The sequence below is a fragment of the Budorcas taxicolor genome, chromosome 10, assembly GCF_023091745.1.
Source record: "Budorcas taxicolor isolate Tak-1 chromosome 10, Takin1.1, whole genome shotgun sequence".
NCBI lineage: Eukaryota > Metazoa > Chordata > Mammalia > Artiodactyla > Bovidae > Budorcas > Budorcas taxicolor.
The window spans coordinates 82,796,056-82,810,940 of record NC_068919.1 but is presented as its reverse complement, the minus strand read 5'-3'; the positions used below and the strand labels follow the sequence as shown (position 1 = coordinate 82,810,940).

The window sequence follows — 14,885 nt, the reverse complement described above, 5'->3', positions numbered from 1 at the left end:
CTATTCATTTCCTTTTTTTCAAAACACTTGCTCAATCAGATAAAAGGAAAAAGAAATCCTTTTCTGATGGGCAGCTGTAATTTCTTTCTATTATACACAAAGACTAAAAGCCCCAGGAGAATACAGATAATCTTGAAGTTTAGATGTGCTGAACAGAAAAATCTATCTAACCAGAAAACCTTCCATCCATCAGCACTTTAAGAAGTATCACAGGACCAATGCTTGAAATCCCAAAAAGCAGCTTATTAAAAATTCATTTAGGGACATACCAACAGAAAAGTATGTTTCTGTCTCTCACAACATCCCAAGGTAACAAACTAAAATTAATAACTTAAAATTAATCTAAAATGTCAGGAATACAGCCTAGGAAGACTCAATTTTAAGAGATTAGGGAGCAAACAATCTCCCCAGTCCCACAAGAGGCTTCGTGAAAGTGACAGGCCCTAAAAAGACCAAGCATAGTGATACATCTAATTTGGTGATTTTTCCCCCCTGCTTCCTTCCTTCCCACTCTACTGTGAACCATTTGTGGCAGATTAGATGATTATTCAGCATATATTCACTCCCTCCCCCAACATGCCCATGAAAGGATGTTGAGCTTGGTTCTGTGAGTTGCTTTGACCTCAAGGTGAGTGCAGTCTACTGCCCACTCCATGCCTTTGGGCTCAATCGGACAACTTCCTTTGGTCATGGGATCTTGGCAGATGCGGCACAAACACTTAAAACTGTGCTTGTGCAGGGGGCCCTGTCTTCCTGTACTTCTGCTGTCCCCTCAAGAACTTATCTGGGTAGCCACTGCCCCTTCAGCCTGGGGCCCAGAACAAGAAGGGCAAAGCAGAACTGCCCTAGCTGTCACCTTTAAGAAGAGTGAGAGCTACCACTCTAAGGCACTGAGTTTGGGGGAGGTCTACTATGTAGAGTTATCATGGTTGTCTTTAAATAATTATGGTTATGTGGGCTCAGAAGGTGCAATAAAAAATGAACGAAGACAAAAACGTAAAATCCTTTATCTGAAACCCTTAGGACCAAACAGGTTTAGAATTTATATATTTTTTGGATTTTGTAAAGTTCAAAGTTAAAGTCGCTCAGTCGTGTCCGACTCTTTGCGACCCCACGGACTATACAGTCCATGGAATTCTCCAGGCCAGAATAATGGAGTGGGTAGCCTTTCCCTTCTCCAGGGGATCTTCTCAACCCAGGGATCGAACTCAGGTCTCCTACACTGCAACAAGAGGCAAATGCATAAAGAGGTTCCGGTTAGAGTTTGCTGTCAAATGATTTAGGAGCTTTTGGATTTGCGAACTGTGGATATGGGACCATGGTCCTGTATTATTACTTATATAGTTAAAGAGATTCTTTTCCTCTCAAATTTCATTTCAGTAACGTTACTGGAAGATGTAATTACAATGAGTCATTGTGGAAAATTTGTTGTGGAAATGGCAGAACACAACTAATCTTTACCAAAGAAAAAGACTATTCACAGTTAATTTGTAAATCATTGACTATTCTCAGCAATGCATTCTCTTGTTCGCTTAGATCACCTTAAGGAACTGTACAAGGCATAGTCAAACATTAATACCCTTTAATCAACAAACACTTGTTGGGATTCTTCTACACAACCATACACTGTGGTAGGTACGAGGGGTGCTAGTGCATCCGATGATGCTTCTGGTCACTTAAGGCGCTTACTATCTAGAGGGGAAGACAGAGAAGAATGTTTGTACATTAATAATATGTTGAAATAAAATTATTTAGCTGTACTGAGTTATATAAAATATATTATTCAAATTAATTTCACCTATTGCTATCTTTAAAAAATTTGCTCATCAGAAAACTTAAAACTGACCTTTGTAGCTCTCACATGATGTTTCTATTGGACAGTGCTGCTCTAAAGCTTCAGTTCTTTCTCCGACAAACAGGCTTAATATTGAAAATCCCTGACAACCTTTTCCTTCCTGAAGCTTCCCTCCCGTTCTCAGTTTAGTGACAATCCATCGTGGAGGTTCTCCTCCCACCACTCATTCCCCTCAGCTGGTTCCTTATCCTCTTCCACCCTCTCATTATAAGTGTTCCTAGGCTCTGCCTGGGCCTCCTTGTCCCCCTCCTTTTCTCAGGCTTCTCCTCCAGTGTTCCAAAATCAACTGGTAAGGCTATTTAAGGCCTGTCCACGGGATATTTCAACTACTGGCACTTGAAAAGTGATACTTCCAAACCGATTTCTCCTCTTCCAGACTCTCCTTTGGTCCTAGCTTTCTTATTCCTTTGATTGTTTCCCCCGTTTTCTAAACAAAGCCTCCTAGTCAACTTCACATTTTACTCCTTGCTTCTCAATTGGCCAGTCATATCCTCTTTATACTTTTCCTCCTTTCTAAGCCTCTGTCACCACCAAAGGCCAAATTTTCATTATATCCCACCCGGTTCATGCAAAAGTCATCTCAAATTTCTCACTCATTCTAGACCTTCTGTCACAAAACTTATTAAGAGCAAAGCTCAAAACACCTTCCAAATCTGCCTGGAATTGATCACACAAAGGAGAGGCACTATTAATTTTTCAGAATACATCCAAAAGAAACAAGTCTCTCCCTGAAATCTGAGGTAAAGCAGAAGCAGAGGGAATCTGGATCCCTTTGTGAGGGAGGGGAAGGGGACCACAAAAGCCTTGCTGACAAACTTTCTATCTTTCCTGCTGGAATAATTCTCAGAGACCAACTCCAATCCTCCAGTTCTCCCCAAATGGAAATTCACGCAGCAGTCTAGGACCAGAGGCAGCCACTAACTGAAAATTCAGCACCAGACCATATCCACGCAGAGGAAAGTATGTCCAGAGTTGTGATAACTTATTTACCCAAGGGAGATGAGCGGACGAATGTAAAAACAGATGATAGATGCCGCTTCTATCATCTACTTTTCTCTGGAGAGAGGAGGGAGGAAATCCATGCACTCAATAAATAAGCTTCTTTTTCACTGTTACAGGCTTGTTACTAAATGGAGGTGGGAGGGGGTTTACGTTGGCAGAACTCTGTAAATGAGTTAAAGGAGAACTGAAACTGGCTTTGGCAGGTGACTGAATCAGCCAAACGCAATCGGCTCCCAGTCTCGTTCCTGTTTTTATCCTCCTTCATAAGAGTGATTTAAAGCGCACACCGGGTACCGGACGCTTCGGATCCACAGTGCCGCTCTTCGTAGTACACCCTCTGATATAATGCCCTCCTCAATTCAACTCCGAGGGTGAAAACCTTTCCATGGTGAAACATAACTCAGGTAACAAGATGCTGTTAACGAGATGTAATCTCCACCTTCCTCTAACTTGAGAGAATACTTATGACTTTACAACGTGCTCTGCCATATAGTGATTTCCCTGCCATTCTTATCTCCCACAGTAAACCTTGAACGCTTTATTCCTCTTGTCCAAAGCAGGCAAACAACCCTTGTAAAATCATTAAGTTGAATTTTCTACCAGAGAAGCAGATACTTATTTGAAAGGAATCTGCGGGATCAAAAAGCCAAGTATCTAAAATACAGGCAAAGCACTGGACAAAGCCTCGCGACAGTCCAGATTAAGGCAAAAGCATCAGACCCCGGTGTTTTCCGCCTCGAACTCAGAAGGAAATTAGCCGAGTGCCACTCGCTTCCCCTGGACAAGAACACACTCAGGGGACGAGGCGTGGAGTTTCACCAGTTGCTCAACAAGACCCAGCGCAAGGCGCTTCCTCTTTTCTCTCGCTTCAACTCCAGGCAAGACGGTCAATCCCCGCCCAAAGCACCTGCGCCCAGTGCTGTCTTCGGGAAACCAGCACTACCATACCAAGGCTGAGGAGGAGTCTCTTCAACCGGACTGCGCGCCGCGCCCGGCGCCCGAGAAACCGGCCGCCCCTCCTGGTTTCCCACATGGGGTTCCTCGCTCCCCGCCAGACCGCGCCCCGCGCCTCATCCTCGAGGACACCGGCTCCGCGGCCCGGACGGCGACAAAGGGCCCGGCCCTGCCCGCAGCCGCCCGTACTGGCACCGGATGTGAGGCGTGTTCTGTCACCCCCAACTCCCCTTCGGGCACCTACCCTTTCCTCGCCGCCACCACCACCGGACCCTAGCAGCCGAGGTTCCAACCCGAGCATCCGCTGTTTTGTTTCCGATGTGAAATCGCGGCCTTTGGTGCTGATGACCCAGGCCCCACCCAAAAGGCTTCAACGGTGTCGTCACTTCCGGCCCGGGCGTCGTTGGTGACCCGCCCGCCGAGGGGCGTGGCCTTGGAGGGGCCCCAGCGGCGGAGGGGCGGGTTCCAGGGGGAGGAGGCGGAGCTTCCGGCGGTGGCGATTGAGGCGGAGGACCTGGCGCTCCAGTGGGGCTTCTGACACTGGCCCTGGCTCACCAACCTCCATCCCCGTGGCCGCCAGCGCGAGGAGGAGGTTATCAGATTAGAGGCTGCTCCTGAGCTGAGGATCTAGATTGCTACGTAAACTAGACCTAGTGTGTGCTTCTCCCGGACTACAAGTGATAGTACGTTGAATCTAACGTTTCTTTCATCAGGACCTATTTGCACAGCGTTTCTCAATGGAAATCAGAGGCACCACAATCAAAACGAAAAGCTAACTTCAATCGTAAATCCCTGTGCCCTCCAGTTCAGTTCAGTTCAGTCGCTCAGTCGTGTCCGACTCTTTGCGACCCCATGAATCGCAGCACGCCAGGCCTCCCTGTCCATCACCAACTCCCGGAGTTCACTCAAACTCGCGTCCATCGAGTCGGTGATGCCATCCAGCCAACTCATCCTCGGTCGTCCCCTTCTCCTGCCCCCAGTCTCTCCCAGCATCAGAATCTTTTCCAATGAGTCAACTCTTCACATGAGGTGGCCAAAGTACTGGGGTTTCAGCTTCACCATCAGTCCTTCCAATGAACACCCAGGACTTGTCTCCTTTAGAATGGACTGGTTGGATCTCCCTGCAGTCCAAGGGACTCTCAAGAGTCTTCTCCAACACCACAGTTCAAAAGCATCAATTCTTTGGCGCTCAGCTTTCTTCACAGTCCAACTCTCGCATGGATACATGACTACTGGAAAAACCATAGCCTTGACTAGACGGACCTTTGTTGGCAAAGTAATGTCTCTGCTTTTCAATATGCTATCTAGGTTGGTCATAACTTTCCTTCCAAGGAGTAACCATCTTTCAATTTCATGGCTGCAGTCACCATCTGCAGTGATTTTGGAGCACCAAAAAATAAAGTCTGACACTGTTTCCACTGTTTCCCCACCTATTTGCCATGAAGTGATGGGACCAGATACCATGATCTTTGTTTTCTGAACATTGAGCTTTAAGCCAACTTTTTCACTCTCCACTTTCACTTTCATCAAGAGGCTTTTTAGTTCCTCTTCACTTTCTGCCATAAGGGTGGTGTCATCTGCACATCTGAGGTTACTGATATTTCTCCCGGCAATCTTGATTCCAGCTTGTTTCTTCCAGTCCAGTGTTTCTCATGATGTACTCTGCATATAAGTTAAATAAGCAGGGTGACAATATACAGCCTTGACATACTCCTTTTCCTATTTGGAACCAGTCTGTTGTTTCATGTCCAGTTTTAACTGTGGCTTCCTGACCTGCATACAGGTTTCTCAAGAGGCAGGTCAGGTGGTCTGGTATTCCCATCTCTTTCAGAATTTTCCAGGTTCTTGTGATCCACACAGTCAAAGGCTTTGGCAGAGTCAATAAAGCAGAAATAGATGTTTTTCTGGAACTCTATTGCTTTTTCCATGATCCAGCGCATGTTGGCAATTTGATCTCTGGTTCCTCTGCCTTTTCTAAAGCCAGCTTGAACATCTTGGAAGTTCATGGTTCACGTATTGCTGAAGCCTGGCTTGGAGAATTTTGAGCATTACTTTACATATTGAGTGCAGCACTTTCACAGCATCATCTGTCAGGATTTGAAATAGCACTACTGGAATTCTGTCACCTCCACTAGCTTTGTTCATAGTGATGCTTTCTAAGGCCCGCTTGACTTCACATTCCAGGATGTCTGGCTCTAGATGAGTGATCACACCATCGTGATTATCTGGGTTGTGAATATCTTTTTTGTACAATTCTTCTGTGTATTCTTGCCACCTCTTCTTAATATCTTCTGCTTCTGTTAGGTCCATACCATTTGTCCTTTATAGAGCCCATCTTTGCATGAAATGTTCCCTTGGTATCTCTAATTTTCTTGAAGAGATCTCTAGTCTTTCCCATTCTGTTGCTTTCCTCTATTTCTTTGCATTGATCGCTGAGGAAGGCTTTCTTATCTCTTCTTGCTATTCTTTGGAACTCTGCATACAGATGCTTATATCTTTCCTTTTCTCCTTTGCTTTTCACTTCTCTTCTTTTCACAGCTATTTGTAAGGCCTCCCCAGACAGCAGAAATGCTTTTTTGCATTTCTTTTCCATGGGGATGGTCTTGATCCGTGTCTCCTGTACAATGTCACGAACCTCTATCCATAGTTCATGAGGCACTCTATCTATCAGATCTAGGCCCTTAAATCTATTTCTCACTTCCACTGTATAATCATAAGGGATTTGATTTAGGTCATACCGGAATATTCTAGTGGTTTTCCCTACTTTCATCAATTCAAGTCTGAATTAGGCAATAAGGAGTTCATGATCTGAGCCACAGTCAGCTCCTGGTCTTGTTTTTGCTGACTGTTTAGAGTTTCTCCATCTTTGGCTGCAAAGAATATAATCAATCTGATTTTGGTGTTGACCGTCTGGTGATGTCCATGTGTAGAGTCTTGTGTTGTTGGAAGAGAGTGTTTGCTATGACCAGTGCATTCTCTTGGCAAAACTCTATTAACCTTTGCCCTGCTTCATTCTGATTTCCAAGGCCAAATTTGCCTGTTACTCCAGGTGTTTCTTGACTTCCTACTTTTGCATTCCAGTCCCCTATAATGAAAACGACATCCTTTTTGGGTGTTAGTTGTAGAAAGTCTTGTAGGTCTTCATAAAACTGTTCAACTTCAGCTTCTTCAGCGTTATTGGTTGGGGCATAGGCTTGGATTACCGTGATATTGAATGGTTTGCCTTGGAAATGAACAGAGATCATTCTGTCGTCTTTGAGATTGCATCCAAGTACTGCATTTCAGACTCTTTTGTTGACCATAATGGCTACTCCATTTCTTCTAAGGGATTCCTGCCCACAGTAGTAGATATAATGGTCATCTGAGTTAAATTCACCCATTCCAGTCCATTTTAGTTTGCTGATTCCTAGAATGTCGACGTTCACTCTTGCCATCTCGCTTGACCACTTTCAAGTTGTCTTGACTCATGGACCTAACATTCCAGGTTCCTATGCAATATTGCTCTTTACAGCATCAGACCTTGCTTCTATCACCAGTCACATCCACAACTGGGTATTGTTTCTGCTTTGGCTCCATCCCTTCATTCTTTCTGGAGTTATTTCTCCACTGATCTCCAGTAGCATATTGGGCACCTACCGACCTGGGGAGTTCCTCATTCAGTATCCTGTCATTTTGCCTTTTCATACTGTTCATGGGGTTCTCAAGGCAAGAATACTGAAGTGGTTCGCCATTCCCTTCTCCAGTGGACCACATTCTGTCAGACCTCTCCACCATGACCCACCCGTCCTGGGTGGCCCTACATGGCATGGCTTAGTTTCACTGAGTTAGACAAGGCTGTGGTCCATATGATTAGATTGGCTAGTTTTCTGTGAGTATGGTTTCAGTGTGTCTGCCCTCTGATGCCCTCGCACAAGACCTACCGTCTCACTTGGGCTTCTCTTACCTTGGACGTGGGGTACCTATTCACAGCTGCTCCAGCAAAGCGCAGCCGCTGTTCCTTACCTTGGACGAGGGGTATCTCCTCATGCCGCCCCTCCTGACCTTGAATGTGGAGTAGGTCCTCTCGGCCCTCCTGCGCCCGCACAGCCACCCCTGACCTTGGGCGAGGGGGAGCTCCTCTGTGCCCTTCACCCCCTCCCTAATGAATCAAGACTTTTGGTGGGTTTGGAGAACCTTAGAAACTGCATTTTAAAAAACATCGTCTGGGATTCTTGGGTTCCAAGTTTAAGAACCTATCTTCCTTGATAGTAAGCTTTCAAAGCATGGCTGTCTCATTTTTTAATATCCAAATGTTACAGGGTAACTGGTGCACAGTGATCTGCCCTACGGTCCTTTGATTTTTTGCCATCTGCCAACTTTCCATTCAGACGGCTGTAAAGTACCAATAACTCACTTCTTAAGTAGCAGACCACACACATACACTTATCTGAAAGCCTGTGTGTGTTAGTCGCTCAGTTGTGTCCTGCTCTTTGCGACCCTATGGACTGTAGGCCATGGGACTCCTCTGTCCATAGGATTGTCCAGGCAAGAACACTGGAGTGGGTTGCCTGTGCCCTTCTACAGGGAGTCTTCCCAACCGAGCGATGGAACCCGCATGTCCTACCTCTCCTGCACTGGCAAGTAGGTTCTTTACCACTGGGGACACCTGGGAAGCCCCTTAACAATGAATCAGTTCAGTTCAGTTCAGTTGCTCAGTCGTGTCCAACTCTTTGCAACCCCATGAACCGCAGCACACCAGGCCTCCCTGTCCATCACCAACTTCTGGAGTTTACCCAAACTCATGTCCATTGAGTCAGTGATGCCATCCAACCGTCTCATCCTCTGCCGTCCCCTTACTATCATGTAAAAGCAAAGGTGAACAATGGAGAAATATTCAAATGCACAGGCAGTTAATCAGAAAACTGAAAATGAAATCAGTAACAGCACCTGGCCAAATGAGACTTTTTATTTCTCTTAAATTTTCCCAAGAAAACCCTTCGTATTCCTAGAGCATCAATCTCCAACTCCTTTCTCCTCCCCGCCCCAATACATGAATGGATTTAAATAAGTTTTACACACAACTTTATATTTAAGAACAAAGTAGCATTTGTTTTCCCATTAACAGGGAATGTTGGTGAAATAAAAAGGTTGACACCCCCCAAGTAAAATTTTTAAAGTTCTCATCTCCCACTTTCCTCCTCAAACTTCACAAGGGTAGGAATTTTTGCCTGTTTGTCCACATATAAGTGCTGAGAACAATCCCTAGCACATAACAGTTCTATACATTTGTTAAACAAGCATAGGCTAAAACCCATCCATCTGTGAACTAGTTCAATCTCTTTGAATGCAACCTGGGATGTAAGCAGAAAGTCTTAAAATGCTGGGAAACCATCTTAGGAACAAACAAAAACTTTGTGCAAAGATATTCATGGAGTATTATTAATAGCAAAAATTGGAATGTTAAATGTCTTACAATAAAGTATGGTTCAGCCACCACAGAATGCAATTAAAATTGTTTATAAACATTATGTGTAACAGAAAATTTCTTACCCTGTTCAATTAATAAACAGATCTTTAATAGACATTTATGCATATGGCAAAACACATTCCTGCAAAAAGGAAACAGAAGTGATTTAAAAAGCAACCACTGGCAGAATAACTGGACTACAGATACATTTCCCTCCAGTATTCTGTATTTCTTCACCTTTTAAGGTGTACAGAAACCGAGAAAGCACTGAAGAACCCACAGACTAGAGGAACAAGGCTAAAGTGACATCCCAGGGAAAGGTTGAAGGCAAAAGAAGAGGGTGGCAGAGGATGAGTAAGTTAGATAGCATCAGTGACTCAATGGACAATAACCTGAGCAAACTCCAGGAGACAGTGAAGGGCAGTGAAGCCTGGTGCTGCAGTCTATGGGGTCACAAAGAGTTGGACACGATTTAGCAACTGAGCGAGACCCAATAGAGAGCAAACACCCAGAGTGTCAAGATGTAAACTATGGTGTAGCCTCTTACAAGGCGAGAGTCTCATTTGGGATTATCACCAGTCACCAGCAAAGATAAAAACATTGAGTGAGACCTAAGTACGTTGGGATTCCCTGGTGGCTCAGACAGTAAAGCATCTGCCTGCAATTAAGGAGACGTGGGTTCGATCCCTGGGTTGGAAAGATCCCCTGGAAAAGGAAATGGCAACCCACTCCAGTACTCTTGCCTAGAAAATTCCATGGATGGAGCATGGTGAGCTACAGTCCATGGGGTCACAGAGTCAGACACGACTGAGCGACTTCACTTTTTCACTTTAAGAAATGTGAAGCGCACATAAAACTGTAAGCTGCTGCTGCTGCTAAGTTGCTTCAGTCGTGTCCGACTCTGTGCAACCCCATAGACGGCAGCCCACCAGGCTCCCCCATCCCTGGGATTCTCCAGGCAAGAACACTGGAGTGGGTTGCTATTTCCTTCTCCAATGCGTGAAAGTGAAGTCGCTCAGTCGTGTCCGACTCCTAGCGACCCCATGGACTTCAGCCTTCCAGGCTTCTCCGTCCATGGGATTTTCCAGGCAAGAGTACTGGAGTGGGGTGCCATTGCCTTCTCCAAACTGTAAGCTAGTTTATGGAATCTCAAGTGTAGTGAAAAGGAAAAGGGAGGGCCTAAGGTTAATTTCCTGTGTTTTTCAAAACTTATTCCAGACAGAAGGAAGAAAGAAGATAATGAAAATACCCGAGCAAGGCTCAAGAAATTGCCAACTGTAGTTAGAAACCAGAGACAAGTGGAGTGGGGGAGGTCTTCTGAATAGAAAGCAAAGGTTCAAGATGCATATCATAAAATGGAGAGCTGGAAATGGAGACTATGCCTAAATGAAAATTAAGATTTTTTTAACGTGAGATTACTAAGTAAGGAAGGGAATCAAATAACTTTCACTCATTCATACCTACCTAAGATAGCACTGGAGGTTTTTTGTGTTTGTTTTTTCCTGTGCCACACAGCATGTGGGATTTTAGTTCTACACCCAGGGACTGAACTGTTCCCCTTGCAGTGGAAGCAACAGTGTTAGCCACTAGACTGCCAGGGAAGTTCCAGCACTAGAAATTTAAGAACAATGAAAACTGCAGTGTTTGTGGTTAAGCAGTGAAGTTCAGTAAAAGAATGAGAAAAATAATAGTAGGTCCAGACTACCTGCAGTTGTGCTTTTATATTTTCCCCAGAAACATCTGAACTTGGGAGAATGAAGAAACAAATGACAAAAAAAGAAAAAGAAAAATGGCGGCAAAAATCAGTAATAAGCAGTGAAAGACGAAGCAGATGGGAAGTTCAGGATGCCAAACCTGTTAGAACTACTGGGAAAGAGACGCTGTTCAAAGCTAGAAAAGCTAGAGTGGTCACTAGTCCATAAAGTCAGGACCAAGGCCACTTCTTTACACTATCGATTCCAAGGCAAAGCAATCCAATTTATTAACACTTCCCACATAATTTGTCTTTATTTATACATTACTGTCTTGTTTGCTATGGGAGTAAAGTAGGATCTGGCTCCTTAAATTGAAACAGCTCAAAATGACGGGTTGGCTTTATCTTACTCATCTTGTTATTTTTTAGTCTTAAATTCTGTGACTATCAATATTTTATTAAATCTAATTTCCTTAACAAAGAATCTGGACCCCCTTTATGAAGAAGACAACTTTGCCTCAAGAATATACTCAAAATCAAACTTTCACATCTAGCTTTTCCACCCATGGTAACAATCAAAGTTTTTAATTGACAAGGAAGAAAAATGAACCTTCATGGTTTCTAGATTCTAAATGTTTACTAGTTTTTCCTTTTGTGACAAGAAAGAAAACAGGAAAAATTGTTTAGAACTATTTTTAAATTCACAATATTTTGCTTCAAAGATTTGCTAATATAAGAGAACTTTTATTAACACTTTCCTCTGCCTTTAGGGGGCTATTAGCAAGACCATACCTATCCAAAATAAATTTCTGCAATCAGAATACTATTCTTTAATCTGCAATGTCCATTCAATCTTGGTAGCCATTAGCTAAATATGGCTGCTGAGGACCTTTAAATATGAATATTGCAAATAAAAAACTGGATTTTAAAATTCAATTTAGTCACACCTGACTTCTGAATACTTGAAATATGGCTAGTGTAATTGAAAACTTTTAATTTTAATGAATTAAACGCGACAGTGCAGACCTATACCATGAACTATAATCCAATATCGAGGCCCTCTGGATATCCACATAAAGCACATCGTACCACTGTTCCAGTGGGTAGCTAAGACTGTGGGATCTGGGGAACTTCCTGACCACCTAGTGGTTAGGATTCTACACTTTCACTGCTGAGGGTCCAGATTCAGTCCCTGGTCAGGAACCTAAAATCCCATGTGCCATGCAGCACAGCCAAAAGGAAAAAGACTCTGATTTGTAAGGTCTACATATTACCACCTCTGCTGAGAAACTTCCTATCCCTTGCCTCCCGACCTTGAAACCAGCGCATCAAGTTTGACGGTTCATATAGTGTACATTGTGTGTCTATTAGTGATCTTCTCATTTTTTTCTCCACCACTAGACTGTCAGCTTAGAGGGACTTTGCCTTATTTATGTCTATCAGTCCATCTAGCTTAAAACATGAATGGCACATATTAAGTGTACTTCAATGGCAAATATGTCATATATAAAAAGACAGAAGGGTAACCTAATAATCTAGCTACTACTCTGTGCAAGAGAATCTAGAAGTCGTTTATTCAACTAATACATGATGCGGCAGAGTAGGTACACTTGTGGAGTGTCATTTAAACATGGCTTGAAAAGAATTTTTATTCATTTTTATATACAGAAATTATTTTCTTCCTGGATATTTAAGATTGCCATTCCTAATTTAGTCTTCGTGAGTCAAGTAATAAAAACGAAGGGCAAAGGACCTATAAAGATGAAAATTACATTCAAATGCAAATAAAGATTTCAATAATTTAATACAATCACAATTCAAAAAGCTAAGTTTATCAAAATACTATATACCAAGTTCACCTTGGTTTCTAGTATGAATATAATAGTTCCTGGGTTTAAAAATATGTGTGAAAAACAAAAAACAAAAAACCTGTGTACATTTCCTAGTTTTCTTCCTAAAACTTAGACTATTTCTTAGTCTATTTGGAATTCCTTCTAATACCTTTTTATAGCTAGTGGCATTCACAAATCAATTTCACCATCTTCTGCTCAGCAAAACAGTTTCTCAATTTCCTATTAATAGAAGGCTGAAATAGGACTTGGAAAAATGTACAACCATTTTGACATAAAACCTTTCAGCAGTTTTTGGCTAGAAAGTGAAAACATTAAAAAAAAAAAAAAGAAAATGAAAACATTCATAGAACTTATATGAAAGAGCTGGGTAAATAAGCTTCATATTTACATTGTATACCTGCTTGCATTTATCTAAATTTAAATTTTCTTCATATCAGAGAAAAAAATGATAATAGTGTTTAGTCCAATTTGACTCTTGAATTGATTATTTTCTCAATTTGTCCACCTTATCTACGATTCATGCCTGATTAGTACCTGAAACTGCACTCTCCACAAAATAATCATCAGCCTCTACTATCACAGATCAGGAAGTGCTCTGATAAGATTCAGAAATGAGTAACAACATCATGATCTCTAAGATGTTCTGGGGCTCGCTGGGAATAAAATCTAGAATACTGGAGCTATTCTTGGGCATCCTTTTGGAAGATTACTTTTATGTTCTTAACATAAATGATAACTATCATTTATCATTTGCCTCAAAAAATGTTTTTAAGATATACTTAAAAAAAGAAAACAAAATTAAGCTGCATTTATGCAGTCTGTTAGGACAAAATACCAGTACTGACCCTGAACTGACAATCAAGTAGTCCTTATTATCACTTAGCACTGGCAACATGTGGGAGCTGGTCAGAAAGGCAAAGTCTCAGGGCCACCGTAGCCCCTACTAAGTCTGCATTTTAACAAGATCCCCTGGGTGATTCAGGCGCATGTTAAAGTTTGGGAAAAACCACTTTCTTCCTGTAGACAGATGTACACATTTAAAATTATTTTATTTACAGGGTCAAATGAAGAGAAAGCATATTTGTTTCCTAGCTGCCACATCAGAATGGCTATCAAGACTTTCATGTAATTTTATAACAACTTGAAGGGGCAATATATAGATTAACTAAGGATTCCAATTTGAAATTAATCTATGGACAAATGGTAAAGACAACCCAGAAACTTCAAGTGATTTAGCAGAAATTTTCTAACGTGTAATATTACTGACACTAGAATGTGCCAGCTTATTCTTATGCTTATACATGTCCGGTTCTTTACATACAAACCTGAAAAATTCTGAAGATCCTGAAGTTTAAGCTTGGTGGCAAAATCTGACTTGAACTGACATTAAACAATTAATGCAGCAGTCTTTAACTCAATGATCAGTCAGATCAGATCATCTGCTGCAGAAATGTTAATATATAAATCTGGGATCCTGACACCAATCTCACTGGAGGTATTATGCAGTATATGGTACGTGCCCCTAAGAGCTTCACGCCCTTTTAAGGTAAATATGATTGAAAGAGCAGAAGAGACCAAAGCAAGGAAAATTAAATCTACCTGAATAAACTTCCATGCTAATGCTGGCTAAATAAAACCAACCTAATATGATGTCTCAGAAGCAGTAATATGTAAGAGAAGATAGAGAGGCATAATAAACTGCTCGAACAAGGAGTTACATTGGGGGATCAATCTGAGAAAAGACGGGCAAATTAGTTTGTAAATGGCAAGAAACATGTTTCTAAAACGTTCCCTTCAGAAACTACAACTTAAAATATTATAACACTAAAAGGGGCTATATCTCCATAGATGTCTAGACTAATCCAAAATAAGGGAAATGGCCTCTTCTCACCTTCAGGTACTAATACTCAAAATTCCAGTCCATCAAAAATTCAGCCCATATTTTCAAGTTAAGTTTCTAGTATGCACCGCATAATTACACCATGATGCCATTTATTTAACAAGACTCTGAAAGAATGAGTCCCCAAGATCAAATATATACATTTTTAATATCTGATATATTTACATAATGGAACCATGCAC

At 42.2% G+C, this 14,885-nt stretch overlaps 1 protein-coding gene across 1 annotated transcript in view; it reads right to left on the bottom strand.

Annotated features, from left to right (window-relative positions):
* Positions 1 to 4,160, bottom strand: part of PSEN1 (presenilin 1) — a 69,111-nt gene extending 64,951 nt beyond the window's left edge. Inside the window, exon 1 of the mRNA XM_052646495.1 lies at positions 4,056 to 4,160. The gene's annotated coding sequence lies outside the window, so the exon portion shown is untranslated. The remainder of the gene's footprint in view (positions 1 to 4,055) is intronic.
* Positions 4,161 to 14,885: the final 10,725 nt, after the last annotated feature.